The 25,753-nt window shown below is 54.7% G+C and overlaps 1 long non-coding RNA gene across 2 annotated transcripts; it reads right to left on the bottom strand.

The window, feature by feature from the left end:
- Positions 1-396: 396 nt before the first annotated feature.
- Positions 397-19,338, bottom strand: LOC138844114 (uncharacterized). 2 transcript variants are annotated; one of them, XR_011379573.2, is made up of 7 exons: positions 18,749-19,338; positions 9,557-9,692; positions 8,795-9,079; positions 8,516-8,611; positions 2,060-2,141; positions 1,459-1,612; positions 397-1,251 (listed from the first exon to the last, which is right to left on the bottom strand). It is a non-coding gene; the product is annotated as an uncharacterized LOC138844114 (long non-coding RNA). The 2 variants fall into 2 exon arrangements; XR_016214879.1 differs by lacking the exons at positions 397-1,251; positions 1,459-1,612; positions 2,060-2,141 and adding an exon at positions 4,683-4,821 and having other exon boundaries at positions 18,749-18,969.
- Positions 19,339-25,753: the final 6,415 nt, after the last annotated feature.

Below are 25,753 nucleotides of genomic sequence, written 5' to 3'. Positions count from 1 at the left end.
TGCCTGCGGAGGAGCCCCCAGCCCAGACTGCACCTGCAAGACCGCTCTGCAGCAGGACACCCCGGGTCTCAGGACTTGGCTGTGTGAGCCGGGGCACACAGCTCAACACCTCCAAGCCCCAATTCTGCCTCCCCAAAATTGGATTTGAGTACAGGCCTCGTGGACGGTGAGGAACGTAACACGTTTAGCAGGGACATTGGCCCGTGTGGTGTTCAAGCAAAAGGAGGGAGCTTCAAAAAAAAAAAAAAGTTTGGAAAATGGAATTAAGAAATGGTTCTTCTGCGGCAGAAGTGTTTGAGATCTGTGTGCAGTTTTTCCCCCACAGTACACATTTTTCATAAACTTTTTGAAGGCTTCTCATGTGCACAGATTTCAAATTTCTGTACAGATTTCAAATTTCTGCACCAAAGTTAACTTTTAATTCATTTTCCCCAAATTTTGAGGTATCCTCAGAGGCTGTGGGGCATGAGGTAAAGGCACCACCTGGATGCTGGCATCCCACATGGGTGCCGGTTCAAGTCCTGGCTGCTCCCCTTCTGATCCAGCTCCTTGTTAATGCACCTGGGAAAGCAGCAGAGCATGAACCAAGTCCTTGGGCCCCTGCACCCACGTGGGAGGCCTGGAGGAGACTCCTGGCTCTGCACCAGCTCAGCACTGGCCATTACAGACATCAGGGGAGTGAATCTGCAGGAGGAAGACCTCTGTAACTCTTTCAAATAAGCAAGTCTTTTTTTAAAAAACACTAATAACAGTAGCAGCTATTGGTGGTGGATGACAGCTACTAACAAAACCCACCTGGTCATTCTCAATGTTTACATCGTCACCATCAAGGACTTGACCAGGAGTCAGCCAACTGCGGCCCAGGATTCGGCCTGAGCCCACCCCATTTTTGCCAACTTCCAGGAACACAGCCAGCCCTGTCACTGGCGCGGAGTCCGACTGCGCTCAGCCGTACGGCCCACAGAGCCTAAAGCCAAGTCCTTCACAGAAGAGGTTTTCGGACCCTGGCCCCACCCATCATGGCCTGCTGACCCAGGGAGCCAGCCCATGGGTACCTGCGCTGGTGGGTGACATCATTCGTTAGTCTGTGGGCTTGGCCCCCTCCGCCGGCTGATGTCTGTCCCGACATGCGCGGTCTCCACTGAGACAAGCCGAGCCCTCCTGCCCGTTGACCGTCTGCACCAGCAGGTGAGCTTGTAGGCATTCGCTTCTACGAGGATCCTGCAGTCACAGCCCACGGAGGTGTCGCATCTGCGGGTGGCGGTCAGGGCGATGACCCACAGCAGAAGATGCCCAGGGGAGCCGGCGAGGGCGCACTCAGAGGGCTGCCCCGCCCACCCTGCCTCGGCCATGCTGCGTCTCCCTTGGTGTCCCCCAGTCCCTGCCCTCCCCTCCCCAGAGTCCCAGACCCATGCTAGATGGACAAGCAAGCTCTGCCCGCGAGCCTCAGGTGCTCACTTCCTGGGCCATCCTCAGCTGCTCCACAGGACCCATGCCTGGGGGCGGGGTGGGGGGATGCATGCAGTCCTGTGATCTGGGGTCCGGTCCTGGCTTCACACGTGGTGCTCCGTGACCTTGAACACGTCACTTTAGCTCTCTGTGCCTCCAGGTCCTGGAAAACGGGTCAAGCTGCCCTCACCGAGGCTACGGGAAGAGCTAAGCAGAGTGCACAGACGCACTGGGCATCGGTGCAGGCTGCCGCGGATGCAAACTGCCGCCCACGACCCAAGCTTTTTAATAAACACGTTTCCACTCCAAGTCCTCTCCAAACGTCGGAGGGGAGGGCGTCTGGTGCAGCCGAGTGCCTGCCTCTGCTCCCTGCGAACGCACACCCTGGGAGGCTCACTGGATCCCTGCTGCCTAAGGAGCAGACCCGGATGGAGGTCCAGGCTCTGGGCTTTGGCCTGACCCGGCCTTGACTGGTGAGGGTATTTGGGAGAGCGAACTGGTAGATGGGAGCCTTTAAGTATTATCTTCCAAATAAGTGTCTGGCAGGTGGGGGGAGAGGTCCCTCCCTCAGCGGGCATTCATCTAGTAGCCCTGCCCCCGTGTCACTCACCTCGGTGTCCTGGGCATTGCGCCAGCCACTTCCCAACATTCCCCACGCTGCTCACTCCCTTGTCTCTTTAACACCACCACGCCTGTGAATTCAGGGTGGAAGAGGCGGAGGACACGTGAGAACTGCACCCTCAGTCTAACTCTGGCCCTGCCTCATCCATGGACCTGGGACACCCCCCGCCCCCAACACACACAGCACAAGCGCTCTAGGGCTTCGAGGTCTGGCCCTGGTCAGGGAGCAGGGCTCATCTGCCGCTCCAGCAGCACCCGGCTGCCATGGCCACTGTCCCCACCTGCATGGGTGCTGCGGGGACTCCCTGGGTGGGGACCCACGGGGCCCGCCTCGCCGGGGGAATCCAGGCCCCCTGCACAGACTGCTTTGGGCCAGCAGATGCTTTCCCCTTTTCCTTTGGACGCCCTTGGGGGCCCTCGTGCTCCTGGCCCTGGGTCCCACCTCCCCCGTGGCACAGCCTGGCTCCCTCCAGGCAGGGGAATGCACGCTGCCCGGGATGAGATTCACAGCAAACTCCAGCCTTGTTCCCAGCAGGGGCCTCGCGGGCATCTCCTTCAGGCACCTGCCCGGCCTTCCGTGGGGAGCTGTGGGGTGGCAGCCGCTGGGGCCGCTTGATCGGTCACACCTCAGCTGCAGCTTGGCTCTCACGTGCCATGCGGGGTCCCTTGATGGCTTGGATAACAACTCGCCGTCCCATCCATTCTCTGTTGGGCAAACTCCTTTGTTCTTAATACCAGGGCTCCTAACTCACAATCACCAATTCTATACAATTTTTTTTCCAAGTCACCTCAAGCCCAGCACCCTGCCTCTGTTTCCGCATTGGTACAGTGACTTCCCCCAACATTCCTGCAGCTGTAAGGGGCGACCATCTCACCTAGGAGTCAGCAACCGATAACCAAGTCAGCTAATCTCCCCAGGGTGCAGACCTTGGTACTGGGAGCTGCGTGTCCTCGGCCAACTCACTCCACCCTCTGAGCCTCAGCCTCCTGTAAACTTGGGGTACAACTGAGCCCATTTCAGAAGGTCAGTGCATGGGGTAGGGACCCCGAGACACCACCCTGTGATGACCGCTCTCGGTATTATCAGCATTTTCCTTGGGAATGGCAGCAACGAAGGGGCCAGCCCTGGTTTGGGGAAATCGTACCCAAACTCTCCCCATCTGCTTGGTTGTGTGCCCGAGACACACAGAGCCCACAGCCAGGTCAGGACAGCGACCCAGACGCAGAGCGCCCGTCCCCCAGCCGCACTCACCCCTGCTGAGCTCCCACAGTGAGCTGTCCCCTGCCTGCCAGCTGGCAGCCCACTTCATCTCGGCCTCCGTCCACACGTGGCGGTTCCTGTGGCAGGTGGACAACAGGCCCACCCACATAGGGACCAACGTCCCAGAACTGCTGGAGACCTGTTTATTGCAAGGGACCCCCCCAACGTTGTCCCCCGGGGGCTGGGGGGCCTTTGTCAGCACTGGCAAGAGAGGGGCCATTGCAAGCCCTAACTGCCCTATCTGGGAAGTCGCACAGGGCATCTGATGCAAGGGAGTGGGGGAAACCGCATCAGCCCCCACCCCACCGACGGCTCCCTATGACCTCGTGGCTTCCACCTCTGCGTGCAGTGAACTTGAGGCGGAACCGGCTCTCCGGGGTCTTCGTGGCTCCAGGGTTTGAGGCCCGACAGGCACCCAGGAATAAGCACTTGATGAGTAAGTGATCAATTTAGTAGTCATCACAGTCACTCCCTGTGCCGCAGACGGCCACCTGCTGGGACCCTGCCTTTGTGGATGGGCCATCGGCCAGTGCCTGAATTCTCAGGTTAATTCTTATTACCTGGCTCTGTTGGTTTTCTGGAACTTTACCATCTGCAAGTAATAGTTTTGCTGCCTCCTTTCCACCAGTTTCAAGTCTCGCCCCATCGGCCCCACCCTCATACCTGCCCTGGAAGTTCACAGTCACGTTTGAATGACAGCTATAGTAGGAACCAGCGTCCTTGCCTGGCCCCAGTCTCACTGGAATGCCCAGGGTGTGCACAGACATGCCCTGCCCTTCTGCCTTCTAATTTCTTTTTTTTTCCTGTGGTCATTTCTGGCTTGCAAGGGGCCTCTGCAGAGGAGATCCAAGATGCAGCAATACGGAGGGAGCTTACTCTTCTAGTCTAGGGGAACACAGTTTAAAAAAAACACTAGAGCTTGGGGCCGGCCCTCTGGCATAGTGGGTAAAGCTGTCGCCTCCAGTACCAGCATCCCATATGGGGGCTGGTTTGATTCCTGGCTGCTCCACTTTCCATCCAGCTCTCTGCTGTGGCCTGGGAAAGCAGTAGAAGATGGCCCAAGTTCTTGGGTCCCTGCACCCACATGGGAGACCCAGAAGAAGCTCCTGGCTCTGGATCAGCAGAGCTCTGGCCATTGTGGCCAACTGGGGAGTGAACCGGCCGATGGAAGACCTTTCTCTTCCTCTGCTTCTCTAACTCTGACTTTCAAACAATAAGTAAATCTTTTTAAAAAATTAAAGTATCTTAAAAAAAAAAACTAGATCACGTAGTCTCAGGGAACAGTTAAAGAGAAAATGGCTGAGTAAACTCCATGCAGATTAGAGGGACACCGTGGACCTATGTGCAGGGTGTGGACGTGCACATCTCAGGACCCCAGCAGCTGAGAGCCTCAGCACCAGGCTTGGAGAGTAAGGCAAGACCAGACTTCAGCAGCCCGGGACACTGGCGATAAGCTGTGGGAAGAGCCCGGCACGAGTCTGCTTGGAGCCCTGTGGGAGAGAGTGCACCTGCCAACCTAGAGCAGACGAAAGGGGACACTTTCTTTCTCCCCAACCACCATGCACCAGTGTCCTGTGACTGGCCGAGACAGCGGCACCATTTTGGATGTACTTAACAGCTGCGCCAGCTCATGTCTGTGTGCTCAGCAACCAGCCAAGTAGGAGATGCTGGAGTCTGGCTGGGAGAATTGACGGGGGGCTGGGTGCTCATGACTGTGGGAGGCTTGTGTGCCAGGACTATGAAGATACTGAGGCTGCATGTGAGGGCACAGGGTGTGGCTGGGGATTTGGGTAGTCACTGTGGGAGGCTCCACACACTCGGGGCTCCCCAAGTCTCTGGTGAGGGTCATCGCTGTGGGATCCATGCTGACACAGAAGACAGCATGGATCCTTTGTGGTAGTGCAGACAAATATTGTACTCGCTGGCTCTAAGGTGCAGACATTGGTCTCCTTTGAGGAGAGGAGGTGAGGGTGAGATTACACCAACAGAGCAGAACAATCCTCCCTCCGATTTACCAAGTCCACCTTGGGTGCCACCTTGCATACTCCCTTCACCCTGGAGTACTGCTTCCTGGCCACATCTACCACACACCTCTGGGTATTCACTAAAAAGCATCAACTCCACAAAGCTACAGAGGCACAGTCCAAAGAGAAAAGCCATCACAGGGCAAAAACAAAAAAGAAGCCAAGAAGTATCTCTACAAATGCCTAATAATAAACGTAGCAATCTAAGAAAGGAAACCAAGGAAGACAACACAACACCCCCAAGAGAACACAACACTTCAATACTAGAATGTGAAGATGAGGAGATCGAACAAACTCCCGACATGGAATTCAAAAAATTGATAGGATTGATTAGAAATAATCAGAAGCAAGTCCACCAACTAATGAAATTCATACGTGACATGAGAGAAAATTTCTCCCATGAAATTGAGATCTTAAAGAGAAAGCAAAACGAAATCTTAGAAATGAAGAATTCAGGGACTGGCGCTGTGGCGCAGTGGGTTACAGCCCCAGCCTGCAGTGCCAGCATCCCATATGGGCACTGGTTTGAGTCCCAGCTGCTCCACTTCCAATTCCACTCTCTGCTATGGCCTGGAAAAGTAGTAGAATATGGCCCAAGTCCTTGGGCCCCTGCACCTGCTTGGGAGACCTGGAGGAAGCTCCTGGCTCCTGACTTCGGATCAGTTCAACTCTGGCTGTTGTGGTCATTTGGGGAGTGAACCAGCGGATGGAAGACCTCTCTCTGTCTCAACCTCTCTCTTAACTCTTTCAAATAAATTCTGTAAAAAAAGAATGAAATAAAATAAAGTAACATTATTCATAACTCTTTTTTTTTTTTGACAGGCAGAGTGGACAGTGAGAGAGAGAGACAGAGAGAAAGGTCTTCCTTTTGCCATTGGTTCACCCTCCAGTGGCTGCCGCGGCCGGCGCACTGTGGCCAGCACACCGTGCTCATCCGATGGCAAGAGCCAGGTACTTATCCTGGTCTCCCATGGGGTGCAGGGCCCAAGCACTTGGGCCATCCTCCACTGCACTCCCTGGCCACAGCAGAGAGCTGGCCTGGAAGAGGGGCAACTGGGACAGAATCCGGGATTGAATAGATAAAATTTTTCACTGCATTTCTTATTTGAACAGACTCAGTGAAGCAGAAGAAAGAATATCCAAATTAGAGGGAAAAAAAATCACTGGAAATTTTACAGTCAGACAAAAAAAAAGAATTATAAAACTAACAGTGTGGGCCGGTGCCACGGCTCACTAGGCTAATCCTCCACCTGCGGCGCCGGCACCCCCGGCGTTCTAGTCCCGGTCGGGGCGCCAGATTCTGTCCCGGTTGCCCCTCTTCCAGTCCAGCTCTCTGCTGTAGCCCAGGAGGGCAGTGGAGGATGGCCCAAGTCCTTGGGCCCTGCAACCGCATGGCAGACCAGGAAGAAGCACCTGGCTCCTGCCTTCGGATCGGCGTAGCACGCTGGCTGTAGTAGCCATTTGGGGGGTGAACCAACAGAAGGAAGACCTTTCTCTGTCTCTGTCTCTCTCTCACTGTCTAACTCTGCCTGTCAAAAACGAAACAAAACAAACTAACAGTGTGAAGATCTCTGGGGTATTATCAAATAAACCAACATAGGAGTCTTAGGAGTCTGTGAAGGTGTGGAAAGAGGATGGACTAGAAGGCCTTTTTAGTGAAATCATTACAGGAAACTTCCCCAATTTGGATAAAGAAAGGGATGTCCACGTATAGGAAGCACATAGAACCCCTAACATATGACCAGAAAAGATCTTCCCCACGACACGTACTAGTCAAACCTTCCGCAGTAAAACATAAAAGATTCTAAAATGGGCACCAGAAAAACACCAGATGACTCTCAGAGGATCTCCAATTAGACTCGCAGCAGACTTCTCATCAGAAACCCTACAGGCTAGGAGAGAATGGCGAGATATACTCCAAGTCCTAAGAGAAAAAACCTGTCAACCCAGAATACCATGGCCTGCACAGCTCTCATGTATGAATGAAGGTGAAATAAAGACCTTTTGTACCCATTTGTCACCACCCAGGCAGCCTTACAAAAGATGCGCACGGACGTGTTCCACAGGGAAACAGAGTCACGGCCATCACTACGGAAGAAGGTAAAGGAAGACAATCTCCCAGGAAAAGTACAAAGGAAATCCAAAGTCAGCTATAGGAATGTTTATGGGAAAATGGCAGGGCAAAGTGACCAATTGTCACCTTGAATGTAACCGGCTCAGCTCTGCAGTTAAAAGGCAGACTGGCTGAATGGATTAAAAAGAAAAAAAAAAAATCTATTTGCTGCCTTCAAGAAACACATTTCACCAACAAAGATACACACAGGCTGAAAGTGAAAGGATGGGAAAAGATAATCCATGCCAGCAGAAACCAAGAAAGAGCTGGGATAGCCAACCTAGTATCAGACAACATAGACTTTAACAGAAAAACTGTTAAGAGACAAGGTCACTATGTAATGATTAAGGGATCAATCAACAGGAAGATATGACTATTATAAACATATGTACCTAATTACAGGGCACCTGGCTATTTAAGAACTTATTTATTTGAAAGAGTTACACAGAGAAAGAGACAGAGAAATAGAGATAGAGTGAAAGGGGGTGGTCTTCCATCTGCAGGTTCATTCCCAAATTGGCCACAATGGCTGGAGTTGTGCCAGTCCGAAGCCAGGAGCTTCATCCAGGTCTCCCAAGCAGGTGCAGGGGCCCTAGGACTTGGGCCAGCTTTTACTGCTTTTCCAGGCCATAACAGAGGTGCATCCGAAGTGGTGCAGCCAGGACTTAAACGGGCGCCCATATGGGATGCTGGCACTGCAGGCGGTGGCTTTAGCCACTACACCACAGTGCTGACCACAGCACCAGGCTATTCAAATGAAATGTTAAGGGATCTCAAGAGAGACATAGACTCCAGCACAATAGTAATGGGGGACTTCAGTACCCCACTTTCGGCAATGGACAGATCAACCCAACAGAAACTCAGCAAGCAGAGAACAGTTAATAGACACTCTGGACCAAAAGGACATAACACATACCTACAGAACTGTCCATCCTTCAGCTGCAGAATACACATTCTTCACACCAGTGCATGCAGCTTTCTCTAGGATAGACCACATGCTAGGCCATAAAGCAAGTCTCAGCAAATTCAAAAACATCGAAATCATACCAGGCGTCTTTTGACCACAAGGCAATGAAGCTGGAAATCAGCAACTCAGGAATCTCTAGAGCAAGGGCAAACACATGGAGGCCGAACAATATGCTTCTGAAAGAACAAGGGGTCATAAAAGAAGCCAAAAGAGAAATAAAATTTCTGCAAACAAATGAAGATCACAACACAACATATCAAAACTTATGGGATACAGCAGAAGCAGCATTAAGAGCAAAGTTGAAAGCAATTAGTGCCTACATCAAGAAATTAGAAAGGTTGGCCTGCGTTGTGACTCACTTGGCTAATCCTCCGCCTGTGGTGCTGGCACCCCGGGGTTCTAGTCCCGGTTGGGGCGCCGGATTCTGTCCCGGTTGCTCCTCTTCCAGTCCAGCTCTCTGCTGTGGCCAGGGAGTGCAGTGGAGGATGGCACAAGTCCTAGGGCCCTGCACCCCATGGGAGACCAGGAGGAAGCGCCTGGCTCCTGGCTTTGGATCGGCACAGCACGCCAGCCATAGCGGCCATTTAGGGGGTGAACCAACAGAAAAGGAAGACCTTTCTCTGTCTCTCTCTCACTAACTCTGCCTGTCAAAAAAAAAAAAAAAAAAAAAAGAAAGAAAGAAAGAAAGAAAGAAGTTAGAAAGGCACCAAATAAATGAGCTATCAATGCATCTTTATATTTTAGGATCGTATTCATGTGAGTTATAATGTGCATGTGGTTTATCATTTTTCTTTTTACACAATGAGCATCAGGTGAGAATATCATAAAACTTCAAATTTCTAAAAACATTAGTTCGCGACCACTGTGGTTTACATGTGGTAACCTGACAGAGACCTGACTCTGCAAGTGCTGGATGCTCATCCCCACGGAAGAGCGCTGCCCACGACGTCTGTCCCGCCCAGCTCACCCCAAATACACGCCAGAGCGGAAAGCGAGCTCCTTCTCTGTCCACACAAGCTGGCTGCCCGGATGAGAGCTGACCAACTGAACCATCCGCAGCGACACTGCAGCGAGTCAGACTGTAGGCAGACAGGCAAGCACGCGTGCGCACCACACTTTACCTCGTCAGTTCCTTGAATTCTTCGTATTCTTGCTTTGAATTATTCAGCTCTGTCTGGACTTGCAGGAGGTGCGACTTTAACTTCTCAGTGTTTGCAAATGGCTCTTTCTGAGCTTTCGGAGACAATCCCGGCTGACCTGATACAAAGGAAGCCATCTCAGTTTTTGAAGGTTAAAGTAACAAAGTACTTTTTTAAGTACTCTGAGAGGTACCAATTTTGAGGCACAAGGAGGACAACCAGAAAATGGGTCAGCAGGTGCCTCCTAAAACACAGAAGCCTGCAACTTAGCAGCAGACACAGTTGCCAAAGAGAATTAGAAGTTGTGCTCAGGGGCCAGTGCTGTGGCATAGCGGGTTAGGCGGACACCTGTGACGCCAACATCCCATATTGGCACCGGTTCAAGTCTTGAGTTCTCTGCTTCCAATCCAGCTTTCTGGTAATGTGTCTGGGAAGGCAACAGAGGATGGCCCAAGTCCTTAGGGCCTTGCCACCCACATAGGAGACCCAGATCAAGATCCTGGCTCCTGGCACAGTCTTGGCTGCTGAGGCCATTTGAGGGGTGAACCAACAGATCGAAGACCTTCCTCTCTGTAGCTCTTCCTTTCAGATAAGTATATAAATGAACCTTTTAACAAATCGACAGCCTTTGTATACACAGACACTGCACAGGAGACCTCGAATAGCTAAAGCAATTTAAAAAAAGATTTTAAAGTCAGAGTTACATAATGAGAGAAGGAGAGGCAGAGAGAGAGAGAGAGAGGTCTCCCATCCACTGGTTCACTCCCCAAATGGCCACAATGGCTGGAGCTGCACCAATCCAAAGCCAGGAGCCAGGAGCTCCCTCTGGGTCTTCCCATGTGGGTTCTGGAGCCCAAGGACTTGGGCCATCTTCTACTGCTTTCCTAGGCCACAGCAGAGAGCTGGATCGTAAGTGGAGCAGCCAGGTCTCAAACTGGTGCCCACATGGTACGCCAGCACTGCAGGCAGCGGCTATACCCACTATGCCACAGCACTGGCCCCAGCTAAAGCAATCTTCTACAACAAAAACAAAGCTGGAGGCATCACAATACCAGATTTCAAGACATACTGCAGGGAAGTTATAATAAAAACAGCCTGGTACTGGTACAAAAACAGATGGATTAAACCATTGGAACAGAATAGAAACACCAGAAAGCAATCTAAGCATCTACAACCAACTCATCTTTGACAAAGGAGCTAAAATCAAATCCTGGAGCAAGGACAGACTCTCCAACAAACGGTGCTGGGAAGACTGGATCTCCACATGCAGAAGTTTGAAAGAAACCCCTACCTTACACCTTACACAAAAATCCACTCAGAATCGATTAAAGACTTAAAACTATGACCTGATACCATATAATTATTAGAGAACATTGGGAAAACCCTGCAAGATATTGGCACAGGCAAAAAGTTCTTAGAAAAGACCTCAGAGGCACAAGCTATCAAAGCCAAAATTGACAAATGGGGTGACGTCAAACTGAGAAGCTTCTGCATTGCAAAAGAAACACTCAGGAAAGTGAAGAGACGACCGACAGAATGGGGAAAGATATTTGCAAACTATGCAACTGATGAAGGATTAATAATCAGAACATTTAAAGAGATCAAGAAACTCCACAGCAATAAAAAACCCAGTTAAGAAACGGGCAAAGGACTTAAACAGGCATTTTTCAGAAGAGGAAATCCAAATGGCCAACACGTGAAAAAATACTCAGGCTCAGTAGCCATGAGAGAAATGCAAATCAGAACCACAGTGAGGTTTCTCCTCACTCCCCTTAGAATGGCTTTCATACAGAAATCAACAAACAAATGCTGGCGAGGATATGGGGGAAAAGGTGCCCTAATCCACTGCTCACAGGAATGTAAACTGGTGCAGCCACTATGGAAGACAATACGGAGATACCTTAGAAATCTGAATATAGCCCTACCATGTGATCCAGCCAACCCACTCTTGGGAATTTACCCAGGGGAAATGAAATCAGCCTATGTGAGTTATCTGCACCCCATGTTTACCACAGGTCAATTCACAATAGCTGAGACATGGAACTAACCCAAATGCCAATCAACTGAAGACTGGATAAAGTTACGGGGTATGTGCACCATGAAATACTACACAGTGAAAAAAACGCCATGAAATCTGGTCGTCTTCAACAAGATGGATAAAACTGGAAAACACCATACTTAGTGAAATACGCCAGTCCCAAAGGGACAAATACCGCATGTTCTCCCTGACCTGTGATAACTCAGAGCACCCAAAGGGCAATCAGTAGAAATGAAATTGACACTGAGAAGCAATGGCTTTGAACAGCCCTTGTCTCAACTGTTGAACAGTGGTTTTTTTTCCCCATACTATTTGTTGAACTCTTTACTTAACAGTTAATCATATGTGTATAAAGTTAATTGAAAATATATCGTGGGCCGGCGCCGTGGCTCACTAGGCTAATCCTCCGCCTGCGGCGCCAGCATACCAGGTTCTAGTCCCAGTTGGGGCACTGGTTCTGTCCCGGTTGCTCCTCTTCCAGGCCAGCTCTCTTCTGTGGCCAGGGAGTGCAGTGGAGGATGGCCCAAGTCCTTGGGCCCTGCACCCCATGGGAGACCAGGAGAAGCACCTGGCTCCTGCCATCGGATCAGTGCAGTGCGCCGGCCACAGGGCGCCAGCTGTGGCAGCCATTGGAGGGTGAACCAACGGCAAAGGAAGACCTTTCTCTCTGTCTCTCTCTCACTGTCCACTCTGTCAAAAACAAACAAACAAACAAACAAAAAAACAAAACCACATCGTAATGAAAAATGAGTGGGAGTAAGAGAGGGGGAGGGAAGGTGGGAAGGAGGCGAGAGGGTGGGTACAGTGGGCAGAATCACCATGTTCCTCGAGTTGTAATTCTGAAATGTATGAAGTTGGTATTCCTTAAATAAAAGGTTTCTGGGGAACAAAACAAAACCAAACCTGTGCGCTCAAGATCAGATGGCAGACCCAAGCACTAGCTAGCGCCCTGTTGCCAATGGATACCAGGTAGGGAAAGGCTGCTAGGACGGACCCCATCTCCCGAGCCGGGTACAAACAGGAAAGCAGGTCCTGGCCCTCACCTCTTTGCCAGGAACCTGAAATTTTGCCCCCAAGGTTTATATTCCATCCACTGGTTCACGCACTAAATGGCTGGGACAGCCAGGGCTTGGCCAGGCTGAAGCAGAGCTTTATCCAGGTCTCCCACACGGGTGCAGGGGCCCAAGCACTTGGGCCATCTGCCGCTGCTTTCCCAGGCACATTAGCAGAGAACTGGATTGGAAGTGGAGCAGCCAGGACTTGAACCAGCGCCCATATGGGATGGGGGCAACCCAGGCTGTGGCTTTACCCCTTACACCATAATGCCAGCTTGATGAATCTGAATTTTTGACACTGCAGGTTGTTTAAGGCCAAGTTTAAAAAGTTACTGAATTTCTGGAGTGGTGCCTACCACACACACCAGTCTCTGAGACAGCCTCAGGACAGTGGACTCTGCAGGTGCAGGGGGTCTGGAGATGGGGGCTTGGGCTAAGAAATGCCTGGTGGGGGGAGGAGGGAGGAGAAAGGAGGAGGGGAAAGGGAGCGAGGGGGTGAGGGAGTGGAAGAGGGAGGGGGAGAGGGAGGAAGGCAAGGCAGGGCGAGAAGGAAGGACTACCACACAGTTTGCATCTACCATAAGGTCCGTTTCCAACACTGGGGACACAATCATACTGCACTGGACCGCCCAGTCGCTCAGCACTGAAATGACCTGTGGGAAGGTCGACTGGCAACTGCGAGGGCCGGAAGCCCCTCCCCAGCACCTTGCCTCGCCCCTGGCCTCCCACCCACCTGTGGCCAGCATCCCCGAGAACACTCGGCACTGGCAGAGGACACAGGCTGCTCTGTGGTGTTGTACTGCTGCTGGGGGGAGGCCACTCGTCCACAGGAGTCCCACGGTGGGCTGTGCCACCCTTGTAGTTCCCTGGATTCCCGAGGAGCATGCCGTGGCCATTCTCAGCCCGCATCTGACACGCACATGGGGCCAGCAGAGGTGCTGGGGAACGAGGGGTCGCCAGCCCAGTCTGGCCACCCAGCCCCCAGCACAGATGTCCTAGAGCATCTCGGGGTGCATGGAGGCCACGCTTAGTACAGGACAGGAGGCGTCCAGAAGGGCCCAGCAGCACGGGTGCATAGGGGAGCCTGGGGAAGATGCCCATGTTCCGTGCCTCTGCTTCCCCCCTGCCACATGATGGTCATTGCAACACTGCCCTTCTGTCATTTAGACGATGAGCCTAGGTCTGTCTTGGTGCCTTCTACCGATACACCCATCAGTCATCAGTGGCCTGCATCTCTCCTCCTCCAAGGAGCCCTGGCTGGACAATCGCATTTTTTTTTTGACAGGCAGAGTGGACAGTGAGAGAGACAGAGAGAAAGGTCTTCCTTTGCCGTTGGTTCACCCTCCAGTGGCTGCTGCGGCCGGCGCACCGCGCTGATCCAAAGCCAAGAGCTTCTCCTGGTCTCCCATGCGGGTGCAGGACCCAAGGACTTGGGCCATCCTCCATTGCACTCCCGGGCCACAGCAGAGAGCTGGCCTGGAAGAGGAGCAATCGGGACAGAATCCAGTGCCCCGACTGGGACTAGAACCCGGGGTGCTGGTTCCACAGGCGGAGGATTAGCCTAGTGAGCCGCGGCGCCAGCCAGACAATTGCATTTCATTCAAGCCAGAGATGGGCAGGTGTGTGGCACAGCAGCGGACAGCCACGTCACATGTCACAGCACTTGGGTTGGAGTCCCAGCCCCACTTCTGGTTCTAGCCTCCTGTTCATGTGCACCCTGGGAGGCAGCAGGTGATGGCACTTGGTTCTCCGTCACCCACATAGGGGACCAGATGGAGTTCCCAGCTCTCAGCTTCAGCCTGGCCCAGCCCTGACTTCTACAGGCAGTTGGAGAGCCAGTCAGTCAACGGAAATGTCTCACATAGTTAACTAAGAATCTGAAGAAAAACATCATGGATGAAAATTTCTTCGTCCACGTTTTAATAAAAACCAGAGGGAAGGCAGAGTCATCCAAGTTCATCTTGCAAGCACTCACGGGAGTGTCTTGGCACAAGCAAATGCTGTAGAAACAATGAAAACCAACAAGTGAGCCAAAGGCCCTGGTGCAGATTTTCCATGGCATTTTCCCCCCTAATATTTATTTATTTGAAGGAGTGACATCGAGGGAGGGAGCAGGGCCGGGGAGAGATAGAGACAGACAGATCTTCCTACCACTGGTTTACTCCCCAAATGGTTCTAACGGCCAGGGCTGGGCCAGGCTGAAGCTAGGAGCCAGGAGCTTCCTCCTTGTCTCCCATTGGGTGGCAGGGGTCCAAGCACTTGGGCCATCTCCTGCTGCTCTTCCCAGGCCATTGGCAGGGAGCTGGGTCAGAAGTGGAGCAGCTGGGACTTGAACCGGCACCAGCACTGCAGGCAACAGCTTCACCTGCCCCTTATTACACGATTTCTAAAAGGGTTCTGCCAAGGGGCCAGTGTCACGGTGCAGGGGAAGCAGCAACCTGCCACAGGGGATCCCAGCTCAGAGTGCCAATTCGAGTTCTAGCTGCCCCACTTCCCATCCAGCTCCCTGCTCATGTGCCTGGGAAGGCAGCAGAGGATGGCCCATGTCCTCGAGCCCCTGACACCCACGTAGGAGGCCAAAATGGAGTTCCAGGCTCTTGGCTTCAGCCTGGCCCAGTCCTGAGCACTATGGCCATTTGGAGAGTGAACCAGTGGACAGAAGGTCTGTCTCTCCCTAACTCTGCCTTTCAAATTGATCTTAAAAACCAAAGCAAAAATGAACACTCATACCAGCAGATGCACAGGGACCCCTTGAAAACTCTAAAGATGACAGATCTTTGACCTGGTGGCCTAGGAGGGGAGGGGAGGGGAGGGGAGGGGAAGGGAGGGGGAGGTAAGGACAAGGGGAGTAGGAGCTCCACTGAGCTCCAAGGATGCTGATCTCCCAGGGCACCGGGCTCCGCGGTGCTGCAGAGCAAGCCCATTCCTCTGGCCAGGTGCAGCAGCCTCTAAGACGATCGGGTCCCCGCCCCTCCAGTCCTGGTGACAGGTGTGGGGACCCAGGCCAGGAGCACTGCTGTGGCGATGGGCTGCCCCTCCTGAGCAGAGGTCCCAGGGGCTGTGGCTTCCACCACGGGCACTGCCCCTCACTTGCTGGCTGAGTTAGCAGCCGGCTGTGAGGTGCCCAGTGTGGACACCCACGTGGCGAGGCCCTGAGGCTGCCAATGGCTGGATGAGGGAGTCTGGCAGTGGCTCCTCCCCTAGGCTGGCCCCGAGATGCCTGCAGCCTCAGTGAAGATGGAGTCTGAAGACACACGTGGGCACAGCACCTGCACCCTAAGGCGCAGATGGCTTAGGTCACTACACACCTAATGCACCCATCGCCGCATCCACTTCCTCATCTGTGGCCCTGCCAGAAGCCCCGCCAGCTGCTCAGGAGCTGGTCAAGCAAGCCCACGGATGGTGGAGGATTTCCAGGGGGCGAAGAAGCCCCAAGGAACCTAGGACAGAAAGCTGTCAGGTCAAAGCTGGGGCCCCCGGCGATCCCCAGACATGGACGCCACCCCTTGATAACCCAATTGAGAAGCGACTCCTGTGACACCCGGGAGTGCTGGGGTGCTCCCGTCAGCTGATGGCTGGCAGAGGCAGCTTGGAAGGTTTGTGGGGGGTGGGGAGCACAGCACAGGAGCCAGGAAAGCTGGCCCAGCCACCCTGGTCCTCGAGCCAACTGCCTGTTCTCAGACAAGCAGCTGCTTGGTGCACTGCTTCCCTAACTGCACACTCGTCAGGATAACAGGCTAACACATCACTTTTTTTTTTTTTGACAGGCAGAGTAGACAGTGAGAGAGAGAGACAGAGAGAAAGGTCTTCCTTTGCCGTTGGTTCACCCTCCAATGGCCGCCACGGCCAGCGCGCTGCGGCCGGCGCACCGCGCTGATCCGATGGCAGGAGCCAGGTGCTTCTCCTGGTCTCCCATGGGGTGCAGGGCCCAAGCACTTGGGCCATCCTCCACTGCACTCCCTGGCCATAGCAGAGAGCTGGCCTGGAAGAGGGGCAACCGGGACAGAATCCGGCGCCCCGACCGGGACTAGAACCTGGTGTGCCGGCGCCGCTAGGCGGAGGATTAGCCTAGTGAGCCACGGCGCCAGCCAAGCCAACACATTACTAATATGAGCCTGCAGCATGCTCAGGAGGCATCGGGCTGGGCACTTGTTTTGAGTTACTCAGTCCACATAATCGCCCAAAAAGATGAGCTAACAGAAACGCGGGAGGGGGACCGGCACTGTGGCGTAGCAAGTAAAGCCACCGCCTGCAGTGCCAGCACCCTCTATGGGCACCAGCTCAAGTCCCGGCTGCTCCACTTCCGATCCAGCTCTCTGCTGTGGCCTGGGAAAGCAGTGGAGGATGGCCCAAGTCCTTGGGCCCCTGCGCCCATGTGGGAGACCAGAAAGAAGCTCCTGGCTCCTGGCTTTGGATTGGCACAGCTCCAGCCATTGTGGCCATCTGGGGAGTGAACCAGTGGATAGAAGACCTCTCTCTCTGCCTCTCCTTTAACTCTGACTTTCAAATAAATGACTCAGTCACAGAGCTTGGAAGGAGAGCAACAGCCGGGTGCTCCACGTGCGCCTGCTGTGAGAGCTGAGGCCTGCCGACCCAGGCTGCCCCTGCCAGCCACTTGACCTCTGTCCGCTTTCTGTCCCAGGGCCGCAGCATGAACGTGCCAGTGTGGACACAGCGCAGAGAGGAAGGGCTTCAGCCAGAGGGCTCCACGTAGTCCCAGCAGCCACAGGCAGGTCTGGGACGGGCCAGGAGCCACAGTCCTCCAGGGAGCCCCCTGCACAGAGCAACGCCCCTGTAAACACAGCTCTTCAAAGGCTGCTGGCGGGAGGACTTCCAGCTCCCAGGCTCAAATGCAGGGCAGCCCGAGCCTGCGCACCTCCCATAGGCTGACGGCTTGTAAAGAAAATGAAAAAGCACTGGTCAAAGCAGAAAGAGAAAGCTTGACTCAAGGGTAAGTAAATAAGACCCAATCGGTCTGTAAAACCTTGGGTGAATGCAGAGGCTGTTTGGGGAATAGAGAGCGCCCTCTGTTCTTCCAAACAATGTTCTAATCAAATTGGGTGGGAATAGGGCTCTGGCCAGGCCAGTTCACAAACAATTTTAAAAAAACATCTGCCTCTGGCCGATTGGCAAGCACTACTAAGGTTAAGGTCAAATGCTACATGTGTTGCCTGTGATGCCTTATTCCAGTGCTGTGGTCTTAAGTTTCTAAACGGACAAGTCTTGGTAAATAAACCTTATCTCTCCACTTTCATGGGTATATGCATGTTTATTCGTAAATCGAGCCTCTAATATTAAAGTCTGCACATAGTTCTTGGCCATATCACTATCTGGTCAAAATGGGGCTCTTCGGGCCTGGGCAGGGCACCTCTCCAGTGTGCTGGGAGACCCAGGTCTGTGATCAAAACTATCTGCATAAAAATCCCAAGGCGGGATTAGCCTTCCCCCCACCGCCCACTCAAAGCAGAGCAGCTCCCCTTAACGAAAAAGCAACTGCGACAGGTCTGCCTCCCCAGCGTGCACCCACAGGAGGGCAGGTGCACCCCGCGTTTCCTCCACAAGGCATCTCAGCAGATCCTGCACAGAAGCTGATGAGCACAGTTGGCGTCTGTTTAACTGTGCATTAGAATAATAATGCCCAAATGTCAAACAATGCTGCTACTCCTCCTCCCTACCAGTCTCGCCATTCGACAAGCTTTCCCTCACTGAAGAACAGTGGCTGCATTATTCTGTTTGAATACATTAACATTTCTGAAACCTCTCCAGCTTTGAATCCAGTAAGCATCTGTAGATAAAATCAGCACAAATGTTATGAAAGGGGCCTTGGGGATTTTTAAGGATGTAAGATGGTCCCGAGCCCACGGCGTTTGACAAGCGTTGCTCTGGGTCGCAAATGGCTGAGCGGACGTTGGGGACCGAGCTCCTGCATGTGCGGGACCAAGGGGCTCCTGGGGCATGGCAGGCTCAGAGCTATGGCCAGGGCAGCCCCGAGTCAGCTGGAACTACTGCCCACCCTAGGTTGAGTACCGTTCACCTGTCAGAAGACGACCCTCGGTGAGGCTCGGAGGCGGAACTGCTTACCTGAGACCAAGCTGTAAGCGGCAGCGTGGCCGGGGGTTCTCAACTCAGGTCCCACTTGAACACCTGCGCGAAGAGCAACCTCGGCTCGTGCACGTCCATGGCCGATAGTGCAGGCTGACCGTCCACGGTGCAGAGCTCAGAGTCCGACTCAGCAGCTGGTAGACAGCACGGGACAGCAGCAGAGCAGGAGCCGCATCGTCCTGCAGGCTCCCCGGCCTCCCGCACGCACCACGGCGGCCACGGGTCTGCCTGCACGGGAGCAGGGGGGTCCCCTGCCCATCTGTGACCTCCTGGGGCTCTGGCTCCTTGAGGCGGGAGATGCAGCGGTTCTGGATTTTTCTCCTCAGAGCTTTCTGAGAAATGAGCGCACAGGCACTTAAGGGCTCACCCCGAGTCTGAAACTCAGAACCCGCCACCTGCTCTGCAGTTCGCAGCCACAACTCTGGGGTAACCCATCCCCTCCAGCCAGAACAGCCGCCTCCCAGAGGAGTCCACTAAACCAGCAGCGAGAGCAAGAAACATTCAAGTGCCAGCCACCCAGCAACAGTTGAGTCAGTCCAGAGCCACAGGACGGACGCAGCCACCACAAGGCACCATCAGAGGTTTCAGGACCGCAGGGCTGAAGTCCATCCTAATCAGGTGAGGGAAATACGCTACAAAGTTGTGTCCTGGTAACAGTGTTTCAACTACAGGACCACTGGGTAGCAACGCCCCAAAAATGGGAAGTCATTCTTAACGAGGGAGGAGACTTTCCACTTCACTGTATTTTTTAAGTCTTTGTGATAACAAGCACAAAGTCTTTGTGCTACTTTGAAAAACACTGTTTAGGGGCTGGCGCTGTGAGCACTGGCATCCCAGATGGGCACAGGTTCTAGTCCTGGCTGTGCCACTTCCGATCCAGCTCTCTGCTTATGGCCTGGGAAAATAGTGGAAGATGGCCCAACTGCTTGGGCCCCTGCACCCCTGTGGGTGACTGAAAAGCAGCTTCTGGCTTTGGATTGGCCCAGCAGCCATTTGGGGAGTGAAGCAGTGGATAGAAGATCTTTCTCTGTTATTCTACCTCTCAAGTAAATAAATTAAAAAAAAAATCCTATTTTAAACTATTTTGCTAAGATACATCGTACATCCTATAAAACCTAGCCCTTACACCTGACAGTTACAGGTTTGGGCACACTCACATTTACCAAGCTCAAGTTCACGTGATACATTTGTAGTCTTAAGGGACGATGGCTACCAAAATAGACAATGACGTCATCCTCCAGCTAGGGACCTGTGGGCCTACGTCTTCGTCTTCGGGACTTCCTAAGACAGGCAGCTGCCTAGGATCCGGCCGGTGTTCCCCTGCCCCCACTTCCAGATCATCACCCTGGCCGTTTCCTTCTTCCCTCGGCTTCCGACCCCCACCCGTTCTGCCTGTCAATCACTGCTTCCCTCTCTGCTCGACTGGAAGGTGGCGATGGGGACTAGCCTCACAGGGATGGTGAGGGCACGGGAGAGGCTCTGTGTGATGCCCCTGCACGAGGCCCATGGCAGCCCCGCTAAGCAGGGGCCCTCCTCTGCTGCCCCCATGGCTATGTCCACCTGGCGGAGGGCCCAGGGAGAGCAGGGGGAGGACGTCTAGCAGGTGTGTGCAACTTGGCTTTCCCAACCTGCAGGCGACAGGGAAGGTCTAAGTTTCTGGTGCTGGGAACGGTCACACCGGGGACCATAGAGTCACGGAGCCCTACACCTTGCTGTGTTGTCGCTCTGCCTCGGGGCTGCCCAGAGAGTCAGCTGTCACTCAGAGGACTCCACACCAAGGGCTTCTATAAACACCGCCCTCCCGACTGAGCCTAGTCTGCACCAACACAGTTACCGTATTACAACTGTGATGCAAGTGTCGAGTGGGTGGTTCTGACACACGCACTGGGAGGTGGCAGAGGGGCACGCCTGGGGTGACCTGGTTGGTCAGGTCTAGAGGGCAGGGGCCGGTTTGACCCGCAGGTTCCCGGGCCCGGGACGACCTGTGGCACGCAGCAGTTCAGCGAGTGCTTGCTGAGACAGGGCTGCGTGGTGGTCCTGGAGCACCCAGGGAGATGGGTTCCAGGACTCCAGTGGATGCCCTCATCCTGATGTTCCGGTTCCTTCTGCTCACACCCTAGTGTATCCTCCTGGACACTGATGTCGCCTCTGCATTCCTTGCGACACCCAGTGCACCGCACAGGCTCTTGGGGAACAACGCCAAGAACACCTCTTTGAGGCTGACACACGCGCCAGGCCTGACCACGCAGAACACGGCGTCATCGACCTACCTTTTCCCTAGGATTTTCTCCCCAGGGTTGGTGAAGGCACAGACACTCAGGGCCAGCTAGATACACTGAGCTTGCTGGGCTCCCTCGGTAAACACGGCGGGGAGGGCACGTGTGTGCCGGGGGCTGGTGACATGGAGGCCCTGGCCCACCCACTGAGCAAGCAGCTCAGGGCATGGCCTGGAGAGGGCGCTCAGCTCATCCCAGCTGGGGGGCACGGGAGCTGTTCTGGTGGGGACCCCTGCCAGCACCTGGGGGAACCCCGGTACCAGTTTTTCACTCAGGGGCAGACGCACACCCTTGTGTAAGGCTGACTGACTCCAGTGTTATTACAGCTCAAAATACCCTCAAAGAGGCTGGCACAGTGGCAAGGTGCGTTAAGCCGTCTCTTGGCTTGCAACGCCAGCATCCCAGATGGGAGCACTGGCTCAGGTCCCAGCAACTCCACTTCCAAGTCCAGCTTCCTGCTCACGTGCCTGGGCAAGACCTGGACAGTTTCCCAGCTTGTGGCTTCAGCCTGGCCCAGCCCGGGCTGTTACAGGCATCTGGGGAGTGAACCAGCAGATGGAAGATAGCTCTTGCCCAGTCACTGTTTCAAAGCAAGACTTCCTACACCTTGCCCATTGCTCCACCTCCTGGAGCAAAAGCCAGTACATTCTCTGCCGTCCCAAGTGTGCCTACACACGTGCATTTACCTAGCTGTAAACACTGGAGGGACCATTTCCTATTATCTTTGCAGACAAAATGTGATACTTTAAAAACACCACTGCAGGCCTGCTTCCAGCCCACACAGCTGTGGTGTCAGCAAGAGCCAACCCTATGATTCATCCATCGAGAATGTTCCAGACCTTTCTTAGGGCTGCTGCCTGGCTCAGCCACCACCCCTCTCTGCTCCAGCCCCTCCCCAGTCACCTGCACTCAGTGGCCAGGAAGTGACATCATCTGTGGATGGAGCACTCACTATGGGCCAGGCCCCAAATCAGCCTCCCAGTCTATCCTATTAATTCCACTCCACAAATGGGGAAACGGAGGCTGGGGGAAGCAAAGGCACTCCAGGCTGAGGGCGATCAGACAGAGCCTCTCGGGGAACAGAAGCCACGTGGGCCCGCATGAAAACCTGCGAGCAGTGCTGAGGCCTCACCTGTGCGGAACGGCAGGTGTAAGTGGCCCTGGGATTGCAGGGGCTTGGTCACCACCAGCACAGGGGAAACACCTGTCCTTGCTTGGACACGGGCTGGCCTCTGGAGCTCTGGCACGCACAGGTTTCAAGACGCCAGCGGGGAGAACCTGCAGCTTGGTCAGCAACGTGGCTCCTGGGCAAAGAAAGCCAACGTTCACTCCCAAATTGCCTCTTTCCAGCTTTAAAATCCGATGTTGCAGTGCAGTGTCGCTGCTCCCTCCTTCTCTGGCCGTGGGCCCAGGACTCAGCGTCCCCACCTGGAGAACAGGTGTGCACATGGCTGCTTTACAGGATGGGGCAGGGAAGCGCTGGACGGACAGCAAGCGCTCAGCCAGGCACCTGTTGGGAGCTGTTGGTTGGAGTCCCCACAAGGCCCCTTGTTGCAGGGACAGAGCTGGAGTCAAAGAGCTTGGGGGCAAACCAAGGAAGGAACAGGGGACCCCTGGGACTGCTCCCCCTCCTTGAGCGGCCCAGGCCATGCTGGGATAGGAACTTACACTCTGCAGAGAAAAGAGAAGGTGGGAAGCAGCTGGGGTTAAGCTTTTTCACCCAAACAATGGCATGTCACAGCTGCACCAACCCAAAGACCAGGAGGCGTCCTACGTGCCGTCCAGTGACCGGAAGTCCGGCTGGGAGGTGCAGGGACCCTCACGGCAGTGGCTGAGCTGCCTGCAGTGACCCACAAGGCCCCGCCCCGCGCGCTGCGTTAAATAGCACAGGCGCAAACAAGCACCAGCAGCCCTGGCCGGAACAGCTGGCATCCCCTCCACAAGGCACAGCTGCATTAGCACACCAGGCCCTCCCTACCTGGTCCTACCTGGGGGGCCGGGGAGGTCTATCCTGAGGCCACCACCAAGGCCTAGAATGTTCTTTCTCACGGGGCAAGGGCAGTATGGTGAGCCTTCCCTAGAGAGGAGGTCCCAGGCGGTTCAAGGCCACCCCAGCCGCATGCGCATATGTCCCCTTTGTGCTTCTCTAACGCCTCTTGGTGTGGCCTCAGCATGAGTGGCCTCAGCATGACAATCAGCCTCCGTCTGTCCATCCAGACTCTCAGCTCCCCGCCAGTCTCCAGTGGACCAGGGCCAGCGCTGTGGCCTAGCGAGCAAAGCCACAACCTGCAGTGCCGGCATCTCATACGCGAGCCGGTCTGAGTCCCGGCTGCTCTACTTCCAATCCAGCTCTCTGCTGTGGCCTGGGAAAGCAGTAGAGGATGGCCCAAGTCCTTGGGCCCCTGCACCTTCGTGGGAGACCTGGAAGAAGCTCCTGGCTCCTGGCTTCGGATTATCCCCACCCTGGCTGTTGTGGCTATTTGGGGAGTGAACCAGGGCATGGAAGACCTCTCGCCCTCTGCCTCTCTGTAACTATGCCTTTCAAATGATAAATGAATCAATGTTGGGAAAAAAGGGTGGGGGAGAGGACCCCAGTAAAATGCTTCCTGGCACCAACTGCTCAGCTGCTAGCACTGTGCCGTAACCCCACCCACCAGCCCCAGCCGAGGGTCTCTATCTCGGCTGCACGTTGGGGTCACCTGCTGATGCCAACCCCTGTTCTGATCCATCCGGGTATAACTCCGGTGTTGCCACTAAGGTTGAAACTGCTGGCTCTGGTTACACAGCAGGGAACCGTGTTGCAGGGGCTCCCGAATCACGCATTAAAACACAGATTCCTGGGTGCACCCCGCTCCCAGAGAGTACGATCAGTAGGTCTGCGGTGGGCCCAGCAAGCTGAGCGAGCTGAGCCAGCTGAGCTGCAGGCTCCCCCCATCCCCGGGTCCAGGGCTCACCCACCAGGTCAAACTCGTCTTCTGGAGCCAGCAGGGAGGCCTTGGGAACACAGCAGCCCCGCAGAGGGCTGGTGCGGCTCCCCAGGCGAGGCTAAGAAGGACCGGGCCCACACCGAGGGACGCCCCGATGTGCTGACCTCACGGAGCCCGAGAACAACCCCGGACACGTTTTGGCTGAAGGAGGCAGAGGGCCACGACAGCAAGATGTGAAGTGGGCCCTGCATTTTCTTCCGCCAGTAAGGACAGGACTGCGACCCCTGGCAAAACCGGAGTAAGACCTGTGGGCTTTGCAGCCGGGCAGGTGCAGAGTTCATTGCCTGTTCTTGGCACTCAGACCAGTTCCTAGGGGGAACTATTGGGGAAGACACGGGCCCGCAGCCCAAGGAACTCCTCTCTGGTTTATGGGCCGCCTGTCTGCCCACCTGTGTCTCATCGCTGAGACGGTGCAGTGAGTGTGATCCGTATTTAGGGAGGCCAGCTGAAGGGCACATGGGGATTCCTGTTCTTGGAATCTTTCTGAGATTCTCAAAGTATTGCCTAAGACCGCCAGACCCCCCCTTGCTGAGGTCTGCGCCCCGCACATGACAGCCCGAGGGAAGGCTCTCTTCCTGTCTTTAACCGACAGGTGCTGGTGACACAGCAGGCCGCGCAGGTGCCGCACACCCACGGGTCAGGCCCCAGCCCCCAACCCCCACCCCGGCCCAGCTGGCTGATGCCCAGCGGCCAGGCCATGGGCTCCGTAGAAATGTCACCCACTCGCCACTCGACCCTCCTGTGAGCCCCGCGCTGGTGCCTCCCCAGGGTCTGTCCTGAGGGGAGGGTACAGCCCCTTTATGGACCATCCTGGGTTAGCCGAGACTTTGCTGTGACTGCCCAGGGCCAGGACTGGGAGCCGACCTTAGAAATCACAAAACCAGAGTGAGTGCTGCGGTGTACCAGGTAAAGCCCCGCCCTGCGATGCCAGCGTCCCATATGGGTGCTGGCTCAACTCCCAGCTGCTCTGCTTCTGATCCAGCTCCCTGCTAATGCACCTGGGAAAGCAGTGGAAGAGGTCCCGAGTGCTTGGGCCCCCGCCACCCAGGGAGATCCGGATGGAATTCCAGGCTCCTGGCTTAGCCTGACCCAGCTTTGGCTGTTTCTGGCCATTTGGGGAGTGAACCAGTGGATGGAAGACCTTTCTCTCTGTCTCTCCCTCTGTCTCTGACTCTGATTTTTAAATAAATATATACATCTTTAAAGATAATGATAAACCACGAAACCACGGCACCTCCCATATCAGACCCAGGAAACCAGAAGTCAAGGCGAGCTGATTTGAAGGGAAAGAATGCAGAGAATGGTGGCCGGCGCCGTGGCTCACTAGGCTAATCCTCCACCTTGCGGTGCCAGCACACCGGGTTCTAGTCCTGGTCAGGGCGCCGGATTCTGTCCCGGTTGCCCCTCTTCCAGGTCAGCTCTCTGCTGTGGCCCAGGAGTGCAGTGGAGGATGGCCCAAGTCCTTGGGCCCTGCACCCCATGGGAGACCAGGAGAAGCACCTGGCTCCTGCCATCGGATCAGCGCGGTGTGCCGGCCGCAGCGTGCAGGCCGCGGCGGCCATTGGAGGGTGAACCAACGGCAAAGGAAGACCTTTCTCTCTGTCTCTCTCTCTCACTGTCCACTCTGCCTGTCAAAAAAAAATATGCAGAGAATGTCGCCTCCTTGTCTCTTCTGTGTTCCCACAGGGAGTTAACCACGGCCAGCACCTGCCATCTCAGCC

Source organism: Oryctolagus cuniculus, chromosome 10, assembly GCF_051225735.1.
Source record: "Oryctolagus cuniculus isolate XC-2025 breed Fujian yellow rabbit chromosome 10, ASM5122573v1, whole genome shotgun sequence".
NCBI classification, from domain to species: domain Eukaryota; kingdom Metazoa; phylum Chordata; class Mammalia; order Lagomorpha; family Leporidae; genus Oryctolagus; species Oryctolagus cuniculus.
The sequence above is the reverse complement of the archived record's forward strand: the minus strand, read 5'-3'. Positions and strand labels throughout refer to the sequence as shown.